The following is a 25,276-nucleotide window of genomic DNA, read 5'->3' as shown; positions in this document are numbered from 1 at the left end:
GACAGATGGCCTCAGAGCTATTTGCACAGCGAGTGACAGGAATTCTCACCTCTCTGGGGTACTTTCTATTGACTTTTTTCCCCATCCCTTTAATGATAACAGACTTCCTGTTCATGTTTTCCCAGCGCTCTCTGCATTTTGCTTTACAAATTATTGTTTTTAGCCTTTGCTGTGACCTTCTACAAAGTGGTATCCAAAATCTGGGGCTTGTGTTCTCATCAGGAGCCAGAGGCAGGCTTCATTAATTTGGTAACAGCTTTCCCCTGAATGAGGTGAGGCTGTAGATTCAGTAGCCAAAACCTCAGGACAGGGCCAGGGCAAATCTTCCAAGGGCAAAATGCAGTTCTGCTCATTAACCTCGGCTGGTACACAGCAGGTCTTATAACCTCTCTCTACCCGTATTTCATGGGATCCAAAGTGAAATTATACTGATTTCCCCTTTAGAAAGTGATACAAAGAAAGAAATAGATATATAAGGGCTAACTTTGTGTTATTACATTCAGAGTATGTGCTTCAAAGGAATTGCTCTGTGTAGGAAAGGTATTTTTAAACACCGTTTATTTTGGTTGTCGTTGCAAATGTTCTCCTGCACATCCAATTAAAAACCATGTTTTGTGTAATTTGTAACTTAAGAAATCAATTTCAGCTACGAGTCTCTCATGTTTAGTATTTCAGTGTTAGGTGTGAGACTCTGAGAGTGAGTCGCAGGTAAACCATAAAATCAGTGACTGTAGTTGCTGGGGGACTGTGGGCTGCTTCTGTGATGCTCAGAGAAAGCTTCAGCAAACTCGAAGAGGAATGGCTTTGCACGTGCACCTTACACCAGGCCAAATGGGTTAAAAGTAAACGGTGATGATAGTACTATATCTGCAGGAGATATCTTTGAGTTCCTAGTCTGAGTCATTCCTTTAAGTCGTGGTACAGTTTGGATTTAGAGAAAACAGATATAAAAATGAAGTTTGAAGGAGTCGTAATCTGAACCACACAAGCACTGGCCCCAGCAAGGCCCAGCCCCAGGGACTCCGTCCCCCGTGAGTCCTCTGCTCAGCCTGAGCATGTGCAGGACACAGGGCTTTGGGCTGCCTCGGGACACATGGCTGAAGCCCTTCTGAGGGGCCACAACTCTGGGCCGCTGCTGCTGTGCCTCTCCTTCTCCTTCCTGCACCAACCTTAGCACTCGGTGACGTGAGGCAATGGCTGAGTGACAGAAGGGACACAATACAGCGATACCGCCATCACACGCTGCTTCTGTAATGCCTGAGGAGCTGAAACAGCGTTTCCTTGTGTTGCAAGCACGATGCAACGTGCCGTGAGCCCAGGGCTCCAGAGAGGTCCCAAACTGCCAAGGAGATGGACAACAGCTCTCTGGCACATGACCGAGGTACCGCAGGTGGGAAGAAAGATGTAACATGACAGCGTTGTGAAGCAGTGATGTTCCCATATTTCATCGTTGTGAGGTATCTCAGAATCTGCTGTCAGTCAAGACCAGCTTGCCAGGGTTCCTGATTTTAACATCACACAAATATTTTTGTCACCTTTTCCATCAGCTTAACAAAAAAATACCACAAGCCTCTTAGTTTTTCCTTTCCTGCCTGATCTTTTTCTCCAGGCTAAACAAAGGCAATGTCTCATCTAGATGCCAGGCTGTACTTCATTTTGACTTTATCTCTCTTGGTGCAGAGCCTTCTCCTCTCTCTGCAATCCCCAGTTCAGCAGTGCAACTGGAATGACAGCTCCATCTTTCTCTTTCCCCATCTTCTATTTATTACAGAAGATGCAGAGGCCTCTGTCACATGGTGAGGAAAGTGGAAGAGGTAATTGCGAGGGAAACATAGTGTATTTTTCTCCTTGGTTTGAGCACTCATTTTTTTTTGGTTGTTTGTATGAATTATACATCCTTGCCCATCCACTTTTCACCTCCAGTGTTCCTTATACATCCTGATGATAAAAACAGTTGACTAACTCTGCTTGATAAAAGATCTGAAAAAAGTGTGTCAGTGGGAGTGTGACTGCCCTATCTATTTCTTTTTGTTAATTAAAATGTGAATGTTTCCTCCCTCTCAAAGCCCTCTGTGATTTTGTTTCTTTTCTTCCCAAATACTGAACTTGCAGTGTTACGTGCATTTAACTTCGGATGAGGCCCTGCAGCCCTGTAAGGCCACATGCCACTGCTCACAGAGCCACAGACCCCATGGCTGGGCTGGTGGGAGCTGGGGGGCGACTGTCCTAGGGGGTTGAACATCTTCAAGGACGGAGCCCCACAGCCTCCTTGGGCAACCTGCCTCAGTGTCCCGCCATCGTTTTACTTCATGGGGAGTAGGATGTTTGTCAGGTAGTCCAGCTGGCTGAAACTGCTCCTCTGTTATAGTACTGACACTAAAACTGAAATCTGGAGTCTGATCCCAAACCAGCTCACCTCCCTTGTCAGCACAGAGGCTCAGGACCTTCAGTTAAACTGATCCTAAGATAACCCTGCACCTGAGAGTTTGCTATCATATTAGCCCAAGGAAATATTCATTTCAAGCACTTTACAATGCAGATGGTCTTTCAGTTCTGGTTGAATCTCAATAGGAACCCAGGTATCTGAAAGCTCAGTTCACAGAGAGTCTTTGAACCTGACAATGTGCCTGGTGTACTCTCCTTGCCTTGGGCCAGCCTGGAACTATATCAGTTGGATATAGATTTTAGACTGATACACATATGCACACTGTTTTACTGTTTTGGCAGTTTTTAATAAGTCTGGACCAATCTGGCATTTATTTTTGGGGATCTTTTTCTCCTGAAAGAAAACAAAGGAGAAGAAGGAAGTTCTTGCTTAATAATCAACAGACTGTATTGTAAAATTAAGAAGGAATGGTAAAAAGTAGCAATGGGAACTCCACCTGTGTGGAGCTGAAAGAACTTACTCATTTAAGCCACAGACCCAGCAAATCACAGATCAGAATTCATGTTTCAGTGGTGTGATGGATGTTTGCCTGGACAAGAAACATGTTCAATCACAGTGAAATCAGTCACAAAGTAATAAAAAGAAAGTCAGTCCATGGTGTTCAGAAGAAATGGAAAGATTGGTATTTCAAGCAAGAAACACATTTCTGGGTAACAGAACTGTAAAGATTCTTTAAAGTTTTCTTCTGAAATGATTCTCCCTCTGTATCTGCATCTTCCTCAAAAACACCAGGTATTGGTCTTGCTGGAGGCAGGTCAGGTTAGAAAAGACTCCCAGCCTCATCAGAAATGCAGGTTTGTGTGCAGAGGCACGAGTGTCCTACAGGTCTCTTGGACAGAGACAGGACCTTCCCCTGAGCTTCCTCTGGGTTAGTGCATTCTGGCCTCCGTCCCTCAGGAGCGTGGCCACTTTCCTCTGGCTGTGGCAGAAGGAGACGTCCTCTTTCTGCTCACGTGGGCCCGAGACTCTTGTCTTCTGCATACGTTCAGGCAGCAGCTTCGGATGAGTCATTTTCTTACAGTAGACTGCAATGCTATTAACAGCATTTCGTAAAGTGTAACAGGAATTACACAGGTCCTGTGGAGGAGGAAGATGAATCCTATTTTCACTTACGGGGCAACACGAGGAAGCCTGTTGTGAGACGGAGTATTACCCGAGTGCAGAGCCTCGGTGTTAGGGCAACGCTAGTGGAGACTTTCACACGCAGCTTTAATGAGGGGGTCAATTCCAGCACTGCTGTTAAACGACATAACCAGGTGCCTTACACAAGTCATGAGGGAAATTGCAAGTTTCAACCTGGGGACTAGTGAAAGTAATTAAATAGCTTAGCTGGAAACCTAGAAAATGCACCATACGAACAGTCTCGAAGAAACACTGTCACACTTTTGGAAATGTGTAGTTTTATCACAACAGAAAACCTTTGTCTGTTATTGTATCTCAGAGATAGGTGGGATTGCTGTGTCTCGGGCTTTGGGGCCAGCCCACATGGGTTCAGCTGCCTGCTGAGTCTGAAGGCTGGAAGAAATGTCTTTGTTGTATAATACCGTGAACTTCAGAGATCTTTTTCTTTCAGCCCATTGGACAGCCAGCATGGGTCCTGAATTGGGGTCAAGTGTCTATAGCCCAAGTGACCTGCTGGAGCAATCCTTCTGGGTGTTCAGGAGATGTCTGCTTGAAAATTCTCTTTTCACAGGATCACAGTACTCTTCATTCCTTCGTGCATTTCTGTTTCAGGTCCACCTTCCAGAAAGGAGTAAGAAATTTCAGTTTTGAGAAGGATTTAAGAGGTGGGGATTTCTGTAGTCGTCTGTGCTCACCATTCATGTACATTAAGGTCTTGCTGAGATGATTAAAGGCAGGTGCCAGGCAGGTGGTTACAGCAGAGAAGCCAAAACACCCAGAAGGTGGAAAGCAGCTGTGTCCTGCGAGTAACGGTGGTCCTGAATCGCCTGCCATTTACTTCATGTTGCAAGTTGTCAGAAGAATCACTTTATGTATTAATCATCTCTTATGCCTGCTGAGAAGTGGAGGCACCAGGTCCCCTGGCTCAGTGCCTCAAGTTCCTCAATGAAAGGACTTCAAAGTGTGCTTGGAAAACCTGAAGAAATGCTAAATTTCAGCTAATTGTTAAAAACAGCCTCTCCAGTGGAACTGAGTTCAGTGCCTTCTTCCTTTGTGATGTTTGTGCGGGTTCTTTTGCCCTGTGCTTTGGAGAAGTTCAGTTGAGGACACACTGTACTACACAGTGCAACAATAAATGCATACTACCAATATTTCACCCCATGTCATTTGCTTTTGCATAAGTTTGATTTTTCATTTATTTCATATTCTAAAACGAAATATTTTGAAATAAAGCAGAGACTCTAGAGAGAGAAGATGACACTGAGCACCCTTCCAGCAAGATGTGCTAAACCAGAACCTTAACAATTGTCTTTATTCTCAAATTCCTTATATGACAAATACCTCCTCTTTGCTGCTGTCCCGGAGGAGCAAATGTTCATTCAAGTAAGGTTTTATTCCTAGTGGCTCCAGATCGATATGTTATAGCAATTCTTAGAACAGTGAGGAGAGACTCTTAAATCCTCAGAAAAGGACAATATGGCAGGGAAAAAATAACCATAGAAAAGTTTTCAGAAGGGCAATTTCCAGCTAAGCAGAACATGTATCTGTCTGTGCTCTAAAAGTCAAGTGTTCTTGTTGCTGCTTGCTTATTGTTCAGTGTTGCCTGTCCTTAGGTTGCTATCAATTTAATTCCCCTGTGTTGGAAAAAATAAGAGAAACCAAGTAAGGCTGTAAATGTCAAGAATTAGGGTCATGAAACAAGTGTTTCCAGCTATTCCTGTTTGAGATCTTCCTCATATGCACACGGGCATTTTTCAGAGTAAAGACACGACTTTAAAAGAAACTCGAGTAATTTACGGCAGAGAAAAAGCATGGAGTCTCCAGCAAGCTGTGCAGACGTCTGTGCTTCCTCCTCAGAGACAGGAGCTGGTTGTTGGGAGCAGTTTGTTCAGATTTCGGGACTGTGAACACACTTCATGGGCGTAGAAGTGGCTTTTTGAGCAAAATACTTGAAAAGTTGTTGTGGTTCTCATTTCTATCTAGTGGCAAAAAGCAAGCACTACCTGAAACAGCGACTGCACTGGAAGAAAACTCCTCTTTTATCCTCCTCCTCTACTTAACTAAAGTATGCAGACCCCTCTACCCCCCAGTCCCCGTTTCACAGGATCCAGCCTCTCAGGTACGTAACAGTACATCTTATACTTAAGAGCCTGTTTATTCAAATTTTAAACTCCTTCCTGTCATAAGCAAGGAACATTTGGACAAAAAGTCACGCCTAGCAGTCGTTTCCTATGAGAAAGTGCTTGTTTAAACCCAGAGACTTAACCAAGCCAAGCATGGTTATGGCTGATTTGGACTAATGTTAGTTTTCAAAGTTGAGAAGCATTTTGAGACTAATCCTCATAGTATTTACTCTGCATCTCATAAGAGCCTTTACCCTGGGGAGGGCTTAACCCTGCAAGAATATGAGGAATACTGCGAGAATAATTCTCCTTTTCACAATTTCCTTAATAACCCAGGCAGTGATGCAGAAGAGTAGGATTATTCTAGACAGTTCCCAGGAAAATGCTTGTACATGCTAATGAGGAGAAAAAGCAAGCACCAGCGTTGTTCAGGCTGGAGACAAGAATCCCGAGGAGAGACATGAGAAGTCTTTAATTATGTAAAAGCATATTGCAAAGAACAAAGCATTAGGCTGTTATCCATGTCCACTCAGGGCACAGTCTTAAATTACAGCTGAGCAGGATCCTTTAGTTATTAATAAATGTTTTCTGCCGTGCTTGAAGAGCACCCAGGCACTGGGCAGGTTGCCCGTGGAGGCTTTGGGTCTGCATCCCTGCTCCGAGAAGGGCTTGGAAGGCACCTGTGGGGAACAGATCTGAGCTGAGATGGTGTGAGGTGATTTAAAGGATTTAGAGTCCCGTTTGGCCCCTTGTCCCAGCAATCTCTGACTTTTATTTCTCCTATATTTTAGTTATATGTTTAGTAATTAAATGTGCCCTGAGGTTAAAAGATCCTTAGGTTGTATGAATATTAATTAATGAGGCTTCAGGACAGTCCTGTGAGGGCACTGTTCCCGTTTTACAGATGGGAGAGCTGAATAGGGCAGATAAAGTGCTCAGTGATGCACACAGAGGCTGTGGTTTCGATGGAGCCCGGGAGTGCTGACTCCTCTGCTTTTCCCTTCCCTGCAAACACACACATTTATTTCACTGCAAAATAGTCCCTTACTTGCTGTCCAGAAAGGGCTTTCTCCTCTTTAGAGTGATAGAGTGGACTGAAATCTGGGCAGAGCTCATCTCTGAAGCAAAGGAGTAAATGAATCTGGTGGGAAGGATGAGGCTAAGCAGTTAGGGGAACAAGAGATAATATCCTGTGAAACATGGCAAAAGGAAACAACTACTGAACAGAGCAGATAACTGGCAGTGCTGCTGTTGTTAGTGGGGTGTCCTTTCAAGTGCCATCTTTTTGCCCCTTAGAAGTTGGTGTGCTTTCTGACATGGTAACAGCCTATCAATAACTGTAATAAAATGCCAGCTTTTTCAGAGACTCAGCTTTTTTCATTGAGTTGCCTTCTTTCTTGAAAGTATTCCCACGAGGCAAATCATTGTTTTATATCTCCCTGGGAAGAACTGCCTCCGAAGGCAACAATATTCTTCCATTTGATGTTTGAGCTACAAGTGAAAATACAAATAATAAAGAGCACTATGAAGGGGATTGTTTTGTGAAATGTCTTGTTGCAGGCAGCTTAAGACTAATTTTTCATTGCTCATTGGCCTTCTGTCCCACTCCTATCTCCCAGCTTCCTCAAGACAAGAGGATGTGCCCAGAGCTTTAAGCTCCATTTCATGAATTATCAGTTCTTTCAGCCCCAAAGTCAGCTCGGATTGCTCAAGGTGATTGTTCAGTCCTCTTACTCAAATACTTATTATGTCTGTTTTGTATGGAAACGGGTAAGATTTTGGCTCTGAACCTTAAAAATTCGGTGAGTGGATTAGGTACTGAAATAATCACAACATTCAGCCACAGCAAGTGTCTGTTGACCTCTGCAGACTTAAATTGCCCTGACAGGTGACGAGGCAGAGCTGTGGGACGATGGTCAGCTCTGCAATGGGTGGTTTGTGTTTGTGCAGGAACACAGCCCTGGTGTCCCTCCTGGAGAGATGTCCCTGGTGTCCCAGCCAGGAGGTCATTGCCCTGCCTGCTGCCTTCCTTCCCTGGGCCTCCATCTGCATTGAGTGATGACATCTCACAAGACTGCCTGGAGAATGGAATCCCTCCATCTCTGAGGGGAAGCTGCTGCACTCCTTTCCACATCCCTGAAAAGGGTCAGTGCCAGATCCCATCTCTGGTGCTATTTCCAGATTCCACAGCACCAAAATGTTCTTCCATCACACTCAAATGAAGAAAACACCTGTCAAAAGTGCAACTTATAAGAATTTGGCTGCCTAATTAAAAGAAAATGGAGCATTTGAGACTAAACCCCCAAGCCCCAGACAAAGCACTTTGCAGGCTGGGGAGTGGCTGAGCTTGGAAGGCATCAGGGCTCTCACTGCTTTGCTCCATGCTGCTTATTTCTAATTTGTCCAACCCTGGCTCGAAAAGCCAACTAAGCAAAACTGTCTGTTCATTCTTCGTAATGTCTTTCTTCCACTTTTCGTGATACACTGGTTTCCTCAGCTGATGCTAAATGGCCGTGGCTTCAAGTGCCCGATCTCTTACACTTCCCGGCAGAGCTGTGAGCAAGGAAGTGGAAAACCAACAGTAAAAGACATCAGTGCACAAGGCTTATCACAACAACTTCTTCTGGAAGCTCAGTAGAGCAGAATCTCAGCTAATGCAGCTGGAAAACTTCTTAGAGGGACAGAAATCATTTCATTACACTTTAGCTGGCTGTTGGAGGGAATGGGCTTGAAAAGCAAGTGGAGAACATTAACCTGCAGGGTTTACAAATAGGCTGGTTCAGAGGGAAGAAGCACACTGCTGGGCTGAGACACGAACTGGCAGAGTGTTCACAGGGCCTTATGGTCCAGCTGGGAGTACTGCAAATTCAGAAGCCCAAATGGTGACGTCACCAAGCGAAGAGAGAAGTTTCTTTTGGGGAAAAGCGCTTGGATCCAAAGGCCAGGCCATCCTCCCATAGACAAAACACGTTCTTGATGTATTTGAGCAAAGCATTTCCATTCCCAGGGCAGAGGCAGCAAGTGCCTGGGCTGTATGTGCCTGCAGGATGAGCAGGGATGCTGAGGGCCCAGCCATTAGGCTGCTGTGTAAAGCCAGGGGATGGCTGCGTTCAGGGTCTGGAGGAGGCAGGACAGGCTTGGACATTTATTACCAAAATATCCTGTGGAGCAGGTGATTATTTCTTACCTCGAGCATTATGAACTATTAAAACTGTGAACTGTGACCACAGATGGTCTCAGCTGATCTCCTCTACCCATAGGTGTATTTGCAGCCCAGCATTAAGAAGCCCCAGTGCCACTGTTAGCACTCGTCAGTGATGGATTTGATGGCTGCACGGGGCAGGGGCAGTCAGCCATCGACAGAGTTCACAGAGCAAGGGATCACAAGGTTCCAGTAAAGGTTGCCAACATGGCTGCTCTTTCTTAAGTGCTTTGGAACTCCTGGAGGGTGTCCCAGAAGGGAGTAATCACAGGATAGCATGAAAAAGGTGCTACCCAGCGTGGAAAGGGGCTACTGGCACATCTTATGAGAGCACTGATGGGACCTGAAACCTTGTTCTCTTTGAACAGTCTCAAAAGAGGCATTAGCAGATGTCAGTGAGTGCCAGGGTGGATGAAAGGGCCACATTACACTCCTCACCAGTTATTATAAATGAGAAAATAAAACAGGGAAATCATTGAGTGGGCAAATAAAGAGAAAGCCAAGTGACTAATAAGATTGCCATGTCCCTCCAGGTAATTACTTTTGATTACTGAGAAATAAATGGTGTAATAAAGAATTTCACCACCTTTTCCTCTCCAGGGAGCAAAACTGATAGTGCTGGGCTTCCCTCCAGGGTGGCTGAGAAGGTTTAGGTCCCCAGCTCAAGAGGTTGTCCACAAAGGAGGAAAAGAAGAGTCGTATGAGGGGCTGTCAATACACAAGTGCTGCTGACAAATCCTAAATCACAGTTTGTTCTCTACATACAAAGCTGTTGTGAAGTAGCTGAATGTTTTTTATCTCTTCATACTTAAGTTTCCACTTGGAGGAGAGGGAGAACAGCAACATACCTGCTATGCAAATATAATATATCCCATGTGCCTCTGATAATTCTAGATTCTTGGAAGATCAGAGCAAGAGGAATATATCAACATGCAAACTATGCAGGTCACAAGGCATGCCTGGTAAGTATTCCTGAGAATTTTCCATCTCTTTTCAGAAATAACATGTCTGTTTGGGTTTTTTTTCCCCTGCTGTTGAAAACGAGCAGCTCATGCTTCCTTTTGGTCTTCTGTGTGAGCTCGTTACCTGGTGCATCAACTGGCCCAAACACCTTAGCATGTGCAATGCACAGGGCCAGCAACCTCCTAAAGCCTCTGTTATCCCATTCTCTGTGGTAGCTCCAGGCTGTCATCTTGCTGCTAAGTTAAAGGTTAATCAGTAAAGGAGGTGAGGTCATTGTCACCTTGTTTAAGGGTAACACACCTAAGCAGCTCTACCTTTGGGTGGCAAACCCACACTATGTTGTTGTTAGCTGGAGAGCAAATCACATTGATTTGCATTTAAACTGCACCACATGCCTTTGCAAAGGTTTAAAAACTACACAGATCTTTCCCTGCACTAGAAACTCAAACCAGTATCTTAAACAAGATTCCTTTCAGTCTCCTGCCGTGACAGAGGCACCTGTGCCCTGCCTGGGTGCCCTCCCCTTTGGGAGACGGAGAGTGGGGCTTTCATGTCCTCATTACTCCCCACTGGGAACCCCTTCCCCCTCTCACCCTCCCCCTGTCCCAGCCCTGGCAATGCTGCTGTGGTCCATCCATCCTTTGGGAATGGTGCCCATGGCTCTGCTGCCTTGCACATATCAGCCAAGGGAGCAAAGGAGAGCACCTGAAAATGGTCTTTTCCCAGAGCTGTCCTTGCTCTCCATTTTCTGGAGGAAAAAGAAAAGCATGCCTTCACTGTTTGACCTTAAGGGCTCAGCTCTGTGACAAGGAACTCCCATCTGGGAGGGAGTCCACAGTGGTATCTCCTGCCTGCACAGACATTAGTCTGTCTTTTCTTCCAGTCAGGCTTTTCTTCTCTTGTTATAACAAATCTTGAGTCAGATTGAGGGGCTCAGAGCAGGGGGTGGCCTGCCTCCAGATTTTCCCACAAGCTCCAGGAAACAAACAGGTCATAGTAGAAGACAAAGTAACTTGTCTTGGGTTCTTCCCCAGACACCTCAGCATGCATCCTTTTTCTCCTGGCCTGTAACAAACAATTGGATGGCCTCTTTCACGCCCTGTAACAAAGTAAGCAAGACAAAAGGAAGGGGTTGGCACACATACATCTAAACAACCTTTAAAACTGCTGAATTCAGTGGATTAATTGGATGTGCTCTAGCAACCACAGATCATGATGGCAGGAATATGCATAGCACAGTTTATGCAGAAACTGCTTTAACTAAACTCAGCAAAAGCCTTTGGCTGGTGCAGCAGGGACCTGGTTACAAAAAAGGCTGCAGCTGTACCCAGCTGAGCCCTGTGGCTTGTCCCCAGATGGCCCTCTTTCATGTGTCCTCATTCATTCATTGACTCTAAATTGAAGATACAGCTTGAGAATTAACCCACAATTATGTAAAGTTACCCCTGAGATGCTGATATCAGGAGGGATCTGGCACTGGGAGATAGATGTGAGTTAAAGGGACCTCTGTTCAGTTAATTGTGTGTTTCTGTACCCAAGTCAAAGGGCCTGAAAGGACCATTCTGTGTTTCCCCCATCCCTGCTTCCTCTGACCTGCCTATCAGCCAAACTGGAAATCAAATCAGACCACCCACTTCATCTATTAAGAGCAAAATTATAGTAGTGACACACATCATTCACAGCCTGGCACAACACCTCTACAAACCCCAGCATGTGTGATGTGATGATCCAGTGCTATTGGAAGGTGCATTTTGTGTCATGAAAATAAGCATCAATTGCCTCAGATCACTTTGCCAAAGTGGTCAGACTGTGCTGAAGTATTTGGATCTTAACTGGATCCCTCATTCCCTGCTTCAGCCAGGAATGTTACTAGTGGGAGGTTTTATGGATAAAGGTAAATGTGGAATAAAAACCTGGTGCCTACTTAAAGCCTCATTGTCCTGTTCTGCTCTTTGCCTGAAAAGCTGCATCTGAGTTTTGTTGCTCGTAGGCAGAGAAGAAAATGCTGTTTCTCTCATCTCTGACACTTTTCATCCTGGCTGGTACTCCCTAGATTGGCGCTGAGGAAGGATCAGTGAGATGCAAGTGGGAAACAAAGTTGAGCATCTGATGGAGTCTGATGATGCCCTTTGCAAGCAGGAGGGGCCGAGGGCAGGAAGCCTGTGGTGGGATGGGTGTCAGATGGAGCCTGCAGCCTCAGCACACCACTGTCCCCACGCAGGCCAGCTGTGAGGGGCACATCCTGCACCTCACACCTTGGGAACCCACTGCCATTGTAGACTTTCCTGCTTTCTGGCTACGGCTCTTTACCCCCAGATTTTAGCTCTCCCATTTCGTGCTGACAGCCTTGTGAATTCATTGCTGGCATTACTGTAACAGGTACAGGACCAGTGATATTGCCACCCCTCCAGAGCTCAGCTTTCTGTTCCTTTCCCTCTTTCCTCACATGCCTGGATACCTGCCCACCCCACAAACACGCTGGGGAAGATGATGCAGCCCTGGGGCTCGAGGCATGGTACATTTTAGTGTTGTCACTTGGTTCCTGGTCAGAAGCTGCTTTTCTGCTCCACCTCAGATTTGTAAGATCCTCCTTCAACAATCTGAAACGGAGCAGAGGAAAACAGACTTGCAAAGCACCCAGGCACTGTCACACAGTGAGAAATGGGGAACTTTCTGGCACTTCTTAACATCAGGCTGCTCCTGGGAATCTGAAATGGTAGCACACAGTGCTGTGGTGTGCTAACAAGTGGAAAACAAATAGCTGGTATGGAAAATATCAGCAGTGGGGTTACATATGCCATAGAAATGGCATGTAGATACGTTGCCAGGTTCAGGGTGAGGCTATGTTTTCTCACCCCAATTTGGAGTGGGTTTGGTTACTGTTAGTAGCAATCACTCAGGTGCTCTTTGGATTTCACATAGGGGTTTTTTGTATAGGTCTATGAACAGGTAAGAAATGAAACATTTCTTGCTATACCCTTCATCTGTGCTGTCAATTACAAACCTAGTTATTCTCCCAGTATAAGATTTAATCAAGGCCTGTGAAATCCTGAGGCTAAATGTCTTGCTCCTGCTGAATTGTATTTGGAGCAAAATTGAAGGAGGGAGGACAGAGATGGGTGAGGCTGTAAGAAGACCTCATTGTGTACAGGTGGCCTTTAATAGGGCCTGTGGTTCAGGTGCAGTCTAGAAATAAGTGAGGGTTACCCTTACTGTCAGGGTTGCCAGTTTGGGATTAGGTGTGATTGAATGCAGGGGGATGAGTTTGACAGGAAGCAGCCTTCATCATTGTGGGTTCAGGCTTGAATCAACTGAGGTGAAGCCTGTTGGCCCTTTCAGGGATGCTCAGTGATGCTGGGTGTAAGGGAGCTCTGAGCAGCTGGGGAAGGGCTGTGAGATGACATGTGCATGTGGACTTTGAGCTGGAAGAGAGAGAAGCCGGGAAAGAGCTGTTTCCCTGGAGCAAGTCCTTGTCACCGGGAGTATTGCTGAGTGCTGTAAGTATTTCAGTCATCTTTGGTTTTGAAAATGAGGAGTGTGGGCTACTGTTCTCTTTAGTTTCTTGACTGATGACTTCCAAACTATCTGAGCTTACCATGATGATGAATGTGGAGGTAAGGAAGTCTCTCTTTAGGGAGCAGATTTTTACAAGGCAAGCTTTGTTTCTCCAAAACCCTCTTCCTTTTTTTGTGTTCAGCAGCACTCATGTATCACAGTGATACACAAGTGTCTGAAACCACCACAGAGCTTTAACTTACTTAAAGAAAACCTGTCAGATGAGCCCTGCACTGAATTTCCACTCTTTTACCTCATTGCAAGATTCCTGGCTGCCAGGAAACATGATGCATCAGCCTGGTATGTACCTTGTCAATAAGAAGATGCTACTGAAAGGCTCTGCCTCACTTCCCCCTCCTATGGCTAGAGCTTCCCAGGGCTGGAGCAGGGCTTGAGAGCAGCTCTTGCTGAGCTGAGCAAATGGCACTCTGAACTGCTTTCATGTCATTAGCTTGGGATCTTTCTATGAGACAGAGCATGAGAAGGCAGCAGGATGTGAGTTAACGTTTCTGTGACGCACTTGACTGAAGATGCTCTTACTAAAGAGTTACTTAAAAACTGGTGAGAGACGTGGCAAAGCCTCCAGGGTATCTGGTGAATATGTGTGTGTCCTGCAGCCACCTGCAGTCAGTGGAGATTTTGTTCTGTAGAGAGCAGAAATCTGAAGGCAGGGATTTTGCTTCTGTCCTAGGCAAAGGGATTTTTTTTTAAACTAGACTTTTGGAGACAGGAAAAAATGCAGGAACAAATATTTTTCTCCATAACTTGTTTGTACTTGGGATACAGATAGAGACTCTGTGGTTGACTCTGATTTTACACATGCTGGTTTCCCCAATTCCTTGGAATTCGAGTAACTGCTGTAGCTGGTTATGGGCATGGTGCAGCTTGTTCACCTGCTGCTTGCACACTCCTGGGCCTTGGTGGCTGCTTCTCAGTTGACCTTTTCAGTATTTGTGCTTCTGTTCCTCTTTCCCAGCTTTTGACTGTACTGGATTCTGCTACTTTGCCTCCCGTAAAATGTGCTTCAAATATGTGACACCAGCATTAAATTGCTAGCACTTTAAGTACAAGATGTCATCAGCAGACAGCAGTGGTGTAGCACAACGTGCAAAACACCTGAGATTCCCCTCTGCTGCTCCAGCAGCAACTTCTGCTGGGAGCCGCCTTCTCCCATGGGCACTTTGTGCTTTATGGCTTCTCTGTTCCCTGCTGTGATAACTGGTGCAGGGGCTGCTCGGGCTGTGGCAAGTGAGGGAGCTGTGTTTACTGTGTAATTGTTCAACAAAGATATTTTAAGCTCAGGAATGAAAGTCTTATCTTCCTTCAGCAGTGTTTAGGGGCTTGCATCTTATCTTCAAGCCTGATTAGATCACAAAACAAGTGTTTAATGCACTTGTACCTAATGACAAAATCTGTGCCCTTGGAAGCCATCCACAGCACGATTTCTGAAGAGTGGTTCTTTCCCCTTCTCCCTAGGATGGGTTATTTTAATATTGGCAGCTTAAGAGCTAAAAATGCAAAGTGTTGAGCTAACTCTTATCCCACAGACATGCGAGACCAAAGCCCGAACAGCGTTAATTTGAACAGCCTGGATGTCAGAAAGACGTTGCTATTGATTGTTATCCTTGGCAAGTAACACATTTTGGATGATGGGGAATTCTGTGCAGTGTTTGCTTTGAAAAACATATTGAATCTTCCAGCAAAGTAGATCCACTCCACTTTTACACAGAGCTTCTTTCTGTTAAGACCCAATGAAGTCAATTGGGAAATTCCCACTGCTGTGATCTCTGTAGGGCTAGACAGACTTATCTCAATTATATCACCAATGCTAACCATAGCTATGGAATAAAAGGAGAAACCTCACAATTTTCACTTAAGCTGCTTAATTAACAGCATCAAGGTCTAGAGCTGTGCAAGGAGCAGGTACACCCAGCTGACATCCCTTTCCCTCCTGGAAGACAGAAGGCATCTCTGTTGCTCTGACTAGAAGCATATGCTGATGTAGACAATGTGAAGTGCGAGGTTTGCTCAGTTTCAGCAGTGATGAAAAGGCTGGAGTGAGAACACTATCACTGTTTAACAACGCTGAAGGTAATCCTTGAAATGAGGCCTTTCACATGCAGAGTAAGGAGCAGCAGTGGCCAGCTCTGGGATGGTTGTGTGGTTGTCAGCAGGGCTTTAGCCAAGGATTGCCTGCTCTGCTTCTGGGGACTCTTTCCAAAAAGGGTTTTAATTTTCAGTCTGTTCATCCACTAATTGATTTATTTTTGTCTTGGGCAGATAAATGAGCAACCTGTTAAGTCAGGCAGCCTGAGAAAATCTGGCATTTATCAGTGTACAGGAAACGCTCCAGTTAGAAGCACAGTCGTGTCATTATCGCCCATCTACTCCTTGGGCACTTTTTTCTTGCCTGTAAAGCTCTGGTTTTATCAGTAGCAGTAGTGCAGTTTGGTTCAGCAGTTAGAGGCTGAATCAGGAGTAGCAGTAGTGCAATTGGGCACTGTTCAAACACTATATTGGAAGTTATTTCCTACAGACTGTGTAGAAGAACAAATCTCTTTTGCCTTTCAGATGGCAATTAAAATCTACATCGAGTATCCCCTTTCCAACCTTCCATGGCAAAGACCCTGGTGTCCTTGGAGAACTGCTGAGGCTGTGTCTTTGTTTGATCCTCCAGTAGCACCTCGGATTTCAGTCTTTGATTCCTTTCTTACTTTAGTAAGAGGGGAGATCACCAACTCATCACCACAGTAGATGAAACTGGGGCCTTTTCTGAAGAAATGGTCTTATTTATGCTCCAAGGAGAAGTCTGGTGAACATGAGGCTGCTATCGAGGGACAAGGAGGCTCCTAAAGTCGTCCGTACAGCATCTCTTCTCCCTCTCATATTCCCTGGGCTTGTGCTAAGAAAGTTTTGTCTGGATCTAAAACTGAACTGTACTGCTTAAACAGCAAGAGCACTCCAGGCAGCTGGGCTACACTGATGAGGCTGGGACCTGGCCAGTGGCTTCACTGCATGTGCTTTGTATTGATTAAATGTTAGAGCATCTGATGGTGCTCTAAAGCAGCATCTGTGTAACCTCCTCTGTTGCTCTTACCATAATCAAGGAAGTATAAACTACCAGAACTCGGAAAAAGAAAACAGATGGGTCTAATTATGCAGAACTGTCGGAATATATCGAATCATATAGATTCTGTGGGCTGGGTTATGTATAGCAACTGCAGTTTAGCTCAGTCTAGCTGAATCAAACATTACTGTAGGTTGGAAAAGGGAGCAACTTCTTATTCTGCTGGCAAAAGGAGGAAGGATATTTCAAACACGTTCACAAAGGGCACTTTGTGACGAAGATTTCCTCCGAGATCATCCCAACTGGATTTACTAGACAATAAGTAACTCCTGAGTTGTGAGGGGCGATGGGCAAACAGGATTTCAGCATGTATATTAGTGAGATGACTCCTCTTACAGGATTTGAAATGACAAGCTGTTGTCTGTGTTTTGGTTTTGGAAGGACAAAGACACGTTCATCTTGGGGCTTTCTTTATGGCTGTGCAAAGTCTGATGAAGGTGGAGCTATTCATCATTTTGTGTTTTCCATGAATGCCTTAGTTTCTCCTTCATTCTCAAGGCAGTGCTTTCAGGTGTTGGCAAATTAGATGGTCTGTGGTCATCCAGGAGGCAAAGTCACAAGTGGAATATTTATAACTTATTTAGCCTGAATTACACCTCTTCCTTATTGAAGACTGAGCATCAGATTGATTAATGAAGGCTCCTGAGAGAATTTCAACACTTCCAAGCACTTAAGAAGATTGCTAGGAAAAAATTAGGACAAAAGCTTCAAGAACAGTGAATTGAAATGTGAGAAACTGAGACAGACTTTTAATAGAATCAAAGAATTGTTTTGGTTGTTAAAGCCCTTGAAGCTCCTGGAGTCCAACCCCTACCCTCACCCTGCCAAGCCCACCACTAACCCATGGCCCTCAGCACCTCAGCTCCATGACTTTGCAATATCTCCAGGGACTCCATCTCTCAGCTCAGAGCAGACCCTCTCTGGCACCCCATACTCCATATTCTGGGTATGAGTGCTGGGGAATGACTGTCTGTGCTGGAACTCCTGCCATGACGCCTGTCACAGAGCTGTACAGTCCTGTTGTGAGCCTTTGCATTGCTGTCAGCTTCTGCAAAGCCTTGGTATGCTTCAGAAACAGTTCCTGCATGTGTTTTAGCACCAAGAGCAACATCTGATTGATGTCACTTTGCTGCTCTGTGTGGCTTCTCTATACCTCGTCTGCTGTCTCCAGGGTGGGTATCCACTCAAGCCTTGTGTTCTACATAACTGAGTTCACTCAGCTCTTTGAGGCATGTCTACATGAAAGCACTTAGGGCAAGTTTGCTCTGTGTAGTGGCTGCAGAGCTACATTATTTCAAGAATTAAACCCAAAACAGTTTGATAAAATAGCTTTTTTTTTTTTTTGCTTGGAGACAAAACTTTTATTGCAGCCGATGGAAATAAAATCAATATACATGGAAATGACTTGTGTTTGGGGACCCTGGGTGGTGTTGATTTAATACTGTTTATTTAAGAGCTTAGCAAGTGTGTAGTTTGTCTGTCTTGATAGATTTTGAAGAAAAGGGTAATGTTCTATAGCAAATGGTATGAAATTCGAGTGAAGGCATCTTAATCAGCCCCTCTCAGAATTAAATGAGCGATTGCACATGTCATGAGCTGGAGTCATATTTCATCATGCCAGTCATATTAGTGCTGTAGCTTTTTTTGCAATGGCCTCATTAGTATCTAAGAGGGGTTTAGTGCAGAAGTGTACCATTCTCCTTGGAGTTTCCTCATTCCTTGTCTCCATCCGAAATTCAAACCTCCTCCAGCCCCTCAGAGAAAATAGCCGATCTGCAAGAAATCTGTTCGGTGTAAACACAAGTGACATCTCTTATTATCCTGAGTTTCAGCAGTATCCCCAATGCTTCCTTTACCATTTTGCTATAGTACATAATAAAATTACTGATATTTCACGGTATTTGTGGGGGAAAACTGGGATGAATCAATCCAGTACGTAGTGGTACCAAAGACTGGCCTGGTTTGGGTACATACAGGCTTTTAAAAGCCTTTATGCTGATGGGAGAGAGCGATTAAATACGGGATCTCACTCGGCTGTTGGAAGGGCACATCCTTCCCTTGTGGGTTCAGAGTCTGCTCTGAGGACATGGTTTAAGACAGTGGGGTTTAAAAGGCAGTGATCTGGGAATGAGGGAGTCTCTAGATGTGGAGGCTTTTAAGATCAGAGTGGGGAGCCCTTGTGATGAAGTCCCTGAGTGGTGGAGAGCACCCCTATGGCATCTGCTTGTCTGGCAATACTCTGAGAAGCAACTCTGACAGAATTGCCAGGAATGAAGGTTGAATTCCTCTCTTAGACCGAGGAAGCAGGTTGGTGGCTCACACATTCCCACAGGAGGGATGTCTTCCCACTGCATGTACAAATAAGCCCGAATAATATATTTGTCCATGTATTTGCTTTATAAAAGCCAGAAAAGTGTACTGGAGGATCTAGTAGGTGTCTTTGGTGAAGAAATTTGTAGATGAAGGTCTCTTTGGCTTCCATAGCAATGGTAATACAGTGAATGACAAATAATGAATCTGAATGAATACATTTGCATTCTTATTTATTGAAGGCAATTTTGAAACATCCCGAAGCAAGAGAGGGTTGTGTCGTGAAAAAGAAATTAAGGTGACATTGGTAATCAAAGCAGTGACTTCCTTATGAGAAGTGTCAGTGCTGGGGGCAAACCCAAGAACTTTGGCACAGTGTTTCCATGCAAAAATGACAGCAAGTGTGCTCAGACCAGTGACTGAGTGTCCCACTCCACTGATGGGACAGAGTTTTGACCTCTGGTTGTACTAATGCTGGTATGAATGTGAGCTGGGGAGAGTCTTGCAAAGGTGTTTTTCCCAACTAGCTACACCTAAATTGCTGATGTGCTCCGCAGCTGTTAGGACTGGAAGCTCCCAGGTGCTGCTGTCTGATATTGTCAGTTATTTTTAGTACTAGCTGGGAGTTTTGAGCAGAGTCTGAATTTTAAATCCAATCCCTGCTTGGTTTTGTGCTCCCATGTTGTTTGGATTAGATGAGGTTACAGCAGGAGGAGGTAGGCTCCTTAAAACTGAAATGGAACCACTGTACTTGCTGCAGGAGATGGCTGAATATTTTCCAAGATTGAGATGAGACAGAGGTAATTGCATCCCTGTTTCTTGAAAAGACCAAGTCAGCTCCTATCAGCCTGAAGAGACTGGCTGCATCATTTACCCCCTCCCCTTTTTTTTTGCAGTTACTCAGCTGTCTTTGTCAGGGAGAATTTTTGTTGAGTGGTTCAGATTTTTATACCCTACCACATGCTATCCTGTAATTCCTGTTCTTAGGAGAACCTGTGCTAAATTATACAAGCTGTGTAGCAGCCAGCATGTTATTTCATTTGCACAGAGAAGCTTCCAAGGTCTGTGAATGAAATTTTGAGGGTCAATTCTTAGTGTTTAACTGAAATTTAACAGGAATTACCTTTACAGCCACATACTAGTCAATAAAGTGGATATAAACATCTGTCCATTTCTAATAACTTGTGTGATAAATGACATCAAGGAGACCAAAATTGCATTTGGCAGCTCTGATTTAATGTGCCACTTCTACATCTCCTTTGCTTTTATTTCCTTCTGCATTTGCCTCTTTATTGCCTCAGCCTAAATGTCTGCAGTGCCGTGGGGAAGGAGTGGACACTGTGTGACAGCCATTAGTTGAGGTCTTTCTTGACTGAATTTCAGATGGTGGCAGCATAAGACATTGAATAGATCAGTCTCTCGTGCTGGAGATCCCCATCTCTCCTCACTGGTCTCAGAACCACTCTGGGTGATTTCTGCAGCCCCCTACTCTTCAAACTGAGCCATGGCAACTACTGGAGAAAAGAGTGCTGGCTTCTAGCTGTAGAGAGGCACAGAAAGATGTCCTTGTGTTGTTTGGGGCAGGAGGAATTTGCAGATGAAAACACTAATTGATGCCTCTCCATTGTTAGCAGGAGATCAGTGCTGAAGCTGCCACCAGTTGCACAGACCAGCGTGCAGGTGTTTGAGCCATGGGGACTGCTGTTACTCAAAGCCTCAGTGGGGAGGACACAAGCATGCAGACTTCCATCCCTCCTGCAGAGCTGGAGTTACCTGAGCATGGGGTAAGATGGGGTGTTAAGCCTCAAATGATGGGTAAAGCTGGTCTTTGGGAATGAGAACCATGGACCCAGGAAGAGAACTGGGGCCATCCTGACCTCTGGGATGTGGAGTCTGGTGCTTTTGCTCTGAACACGATGAGTGCATCTTGTGGAGTGGAACAAATTCAAGTAGAATTGATACCACTGGTTTAAAAGTTGTCAGTAGAGCTCATTCACTACTGCAGACCTAGGCTTTCTCCTCTGCAGGGACCAGACGCTGGCAGGGAACACTGGCTGTCTTCTCTCCCCCTCTTAGTGAAAACCAGAGAAAACACAGGTGTTTTCTTGGTCCAGCTTTCTGAATCAATGTTACTTGTCTATCTTTTGTATGTATTCACACATTTTACATTTGTTTAGCTACCAAATGAATCCAGTGTACCAGCAATACAGACCATGACCTGCAAAACCACAGCTGCAAGTCTGTGCCTGTAAAACGAACAGGTCCTGAGCTCCTCTTGAGTAAAAATACCCCCTTCAAAGTAGGACAAACACACCGACCAGGCCATGTACTGACTGTTTGCAGCGAGATACTTAAGCACTGCTTTCTGACAGGGTAGGTAGTGTGAACACACTTCAAGAAGGACAATCCACCCTTGCTGTCCCAAACCCCCCTGGCAGTGGGAGAGTGTGAGTAAGTGTCGTGGTTTAGGCCCATCAGGGAACAAAGGCCACGATTAGCCTCGAGTACCGAAGAGGCTGAGGATTGCTCGAGGGCAGGGAGGGCTTAATTGCCGCTTAAGGTTCAGGACAAAACAGACCAGGCTACTCGGTTTTGGGGAAGAAAACAGAAAATAATTTAATGCAAAATCAACCAAAACATAACCAAAATGAAACAACCCAGAGTAATACATCAATGGAGAGTCCAACCAGCCTTTTTAAGAACACCTTCTTGCCACCCCTCCCCTCTTCCCGGGCTCAGAGCCCTGATCCCGGTGTTTTTACCTTGCCCCCCCCTGAACGGTTCGGGGGGGCAGGCAGTGGGGGGTTCAGTCAGTCGGTTTCCGAGAGCTTCTGCCGTTTGTCCCTCCTCAGGACGGGTGAACTCCACACCAGTCCTCCCTGCAAGTCCGTGGGGTAACTCACAAGCATGGCAGACTTGCACGGGCTGCTCCGATGCCCACTGACTCCAAAGGCTGCAGCTCCTCTCTGCCTCTCGTGTGGGGCTGCTCTGCGGCGCGCAGGCTCTCCAGCACGGCCTGGGCCATGGCCCCTCCCCACACAGTCCCTCTCCCGTCCGGGCTCACTCACACGGAGCTGTTGGTGGCTCTCAGTCTTGCCACGAATCTCCATAGGTTTCAGGGGCACAGCTTGTATTCTCGCCACGGCTTGCAGAGGGGTCTCCGGTCTACTGCTTCTCGTTCCTTCCTCCTTCTCTGGCTGAAGGGTCCGCGTGGTGGCCTCCATCTTGTATCACTCTCCACCTCCCGACTCGCATTTCAAATTCCCGTCCCCTAAATAGTGATCGCAGAGGCGCCAGATTGGCCCAGCCGGGCCGGAGGTGGGTCCGAACCTAGGAGCCGGGGGAGGGTCTTCACTGCAACCCGCTCCCCCTGTTACCAAGCCAAAAGCTGCTCCTGGCTAAACCAGGACAGTAAGCTGAGTTGTTTCCCTGGGGAGGGGGATGCTCTGTCCTCATGATATGGGCAGGTCTGGTATCTGCTGCTGAAGCTGCTGCTGATCATACAGACAGTAGCCTGACACCAGTGCTTTGGAGAAATGGACTATTTAGAGGTAGTTGTTTCCCCTTTGTCGTATGGAACCATAAGAGTGATGTCAAGGGTGCTGTCTCTGTGTATAGTCCTCACTCTGGGTTTTAGGCACCTTCTAAAGCTCTGACTTGAGCATGGTGAACTTCAATGTTATGACTATTCCCCTTGAAACAGATGGCACAGCTTCAGAATCAAAAACCCAGCATGTGTGAAGATAATGGCCCTATTCTTTCCCCCCGCGAGTTCTGGCAGTCCTGGTGTCTCACAGCGAAGCTTAAAGGGGCAGATATATGTGATTATAACAAAAAATGCGTAAGGAGTTAAGTGGGCATAAAGGCAAAGCCTTTGGGTTACTTAGCAGAAGTTTTCAATGCAATCCTTGCTGCACTGCAGCGAAGCACCACGGTGACCTTCAGGGCTGCACTCCCTTGCGAGCTGGAAACTTCTGAGCGATCGCCCATGTTGCCTGCTCACTGCTGGAGTATTTTTGGCTCTTAGTTTTTGTCTCAATCACTGAAAGGTCAATAAACTGCTCATTTATTTTAGGAGTGAGCGGTTCACTGAACTGACAAATCCTGCGTCTCAGTGCTGCAACATAATAGGACTTCACCTGCTTCTCAGGTACTCTTGCAGGTCTGGATTTGTAGCTCTACAAGTAAAACTGATGCAAGTTAATAACTTAAGGGCAGTTTAACCTTTTTCTGCTTAATTTCCTTATTTTTTCCAAATTGGCATGTTTCTAGAGCTGCAGCAGCTGCCCTGTTTCAGTCAAACTCTGTTACTCTTTCAGACGTCCGTGGAGTTGATTCACAACCATCGCTTCATCTTTTATTCCCGACTGGATGACAGCTGAGCTGTTATGATTGGACAGTTCAGTCCAAAGCACAAAGAAAGGGATGGTGTTAATTTACAAAACCATTTTAGAATCCTACTTGTATAAAGCAATGGCCCTGGAGTTTCTTCAGGGACTCACCCGGAAAAACCCAGCTGAAAATACTGTATGGGTAGGGAGGGATGCTGAAGAAGCCCCTCCTGACCAAACAACCCCGTGCTTAGGGGAAGGAAGAATACACAGGGGCCACAGTTCAGGTAACAGCTGCCCTAAGCAGAGTTGCATCACTTATTTAAAACTATATTTATCTTAAATTGCCTGGTCATGTCACTGAGTGAGAATGCCATAAGATATCTATTCACCACTTGTGCAGAACCCAGACGCTGAAGGGAGCGTAACTGACGGACCTCTTGGGTCTGAGCAGCTATTGAACCATCCCATTTGATGCCCATGTGGCTGCTGTTTAAAAAAGCATTAAAAAAACCCCAAAACCACATGGTCAGTGCTGTCTGATTTAAAGTGCATTTAATTTCCCCACCGGCTTTTTGTAGCTTAAATGCCAATGAACATATTGAGACATTTAACAGAAAAAAAGATGTCTTGAAACTTGCAATAAAAATAACTTGAGGAGAAATATTACTGAAGATCATTGATTCATTAAAAGAGATCTTGAACTGAAATTTCAGCTTTGTACAGTGGAAAATAAGAGGGAAAAGTCAGGAGTGTTATGATGGCCGTGGAGGGAGCTGTTGTCTGTAGATAGGGATGGCAGACAATGGAAGACAGCTGTGGATGTTTTGCTGTGACTTTCAAGAACGGATTTCTGCCCAGCTGGTGGGTCAGTGACAATGGTGACACAAACTCAGGCCCTTCTTACTGATAATAGCATTGACTTAAAGTTTGAATACCTGAGTTAAGATGCTTCATCCTCAGATTAGAAATACCCAAACAGACCAAAGCAACAAGTTAACGGAAGAGTTACACAAATGATGTCTCTTTAAAGGTTTAACTTGATATGCTTCACAGCAAACTCTGAAGACCAGAAAGTACATGGAAAACAAATCTAATTTTAAAGTAGCAAAGATAAACCAGTAAAGCTGATCCTATCAAACAATTTCAATTGTGGAATAAGCTGCAAAGCCAGTTTAACTGATGCAGTTCTGAACACACACAAAAAGCATATTAATTAAGTATATCACCAGCTCTGGGATCAGATACAGGCAGAATCAGGGGAATTTCGAGCAACCTTCAAGAATCCATCCTTACAGAATGTGAGAAACAAAGGCACAACTGCACCCCTGGAGTACAGCCTGTCTGAACCTCAGGAACCACTTTCTCACTGTGAGTGGCTGCACAGGCTGCCCCGGGAGCCTGGGGACTCCCCATCCTTGGAGAGATTCAGGAGTCACCTGGGCAGGGTCCTGTGCTGCCTGCACTGGGTGGCCATGGGCAGGGGGGGTGGGCCAGACAGACCCCAGAGCTCCCTCCCCTAAAGGGAAGGTTCCTTTAGTTACATGAAGAAAACATGACATACAGGAGAGAATGGTTGTACTTTCACAACTTATTTCCAAGAACTCTGACTTCCCATCTCTGCCACAGAAGCTCTGGCAGTTGTGCTTACACAGATGAGTTCATCATCAAGGAAGAAAGGGATGTCTCAGACCTGATACAGATTCTTCTTTAATTAAGCTTATTTGCCTTTTTCATTAGTAAGGTATGTGAATAGAGGTTATTACAGGATTTAGCTATTTCTGCACAGTGAGTGTCTCCAAAGGAATCTAATTTGTCAGTTAGGTTTCACAATGTGAACTACTGTGAATTTAGGCAAGTGATAGGAGGTAAAATTGGCCTGAGACACCTGTGCCAATCGACTCTTTTCAAGGCAACCCAAATCTCCTGTATTTAGTTAGGGTTGTAGCTGATTGTGAACGTTTTTGAATGGAAAGGAATTAATTTTCCATATTTTGATTTCTGAGCTCAGTCCTCTGCTCAGTCTGTGCTGTTGCAGGATGTGTGTTTGTTCCAGGTGAGAGCATACAGTATATGTGGTCTTCCCAACATGCTTCA

This window comes from Colius striatus, chromosome 8 (genome assembly GCF_028858725.1).
Source record: "Colius striatus isolate bColStr4 chromosome 8, bColStr4.1.hap1, whole genome shotgun sequence".
NCBI classification, from domain to species: Eukaryota; Metazoa; Chordata; class Aves; order Coliiformes; family Coliidae; genus Colius; species Colius striatus.
Note: the sequence above shows the minus strand (reverse complement) of the source record.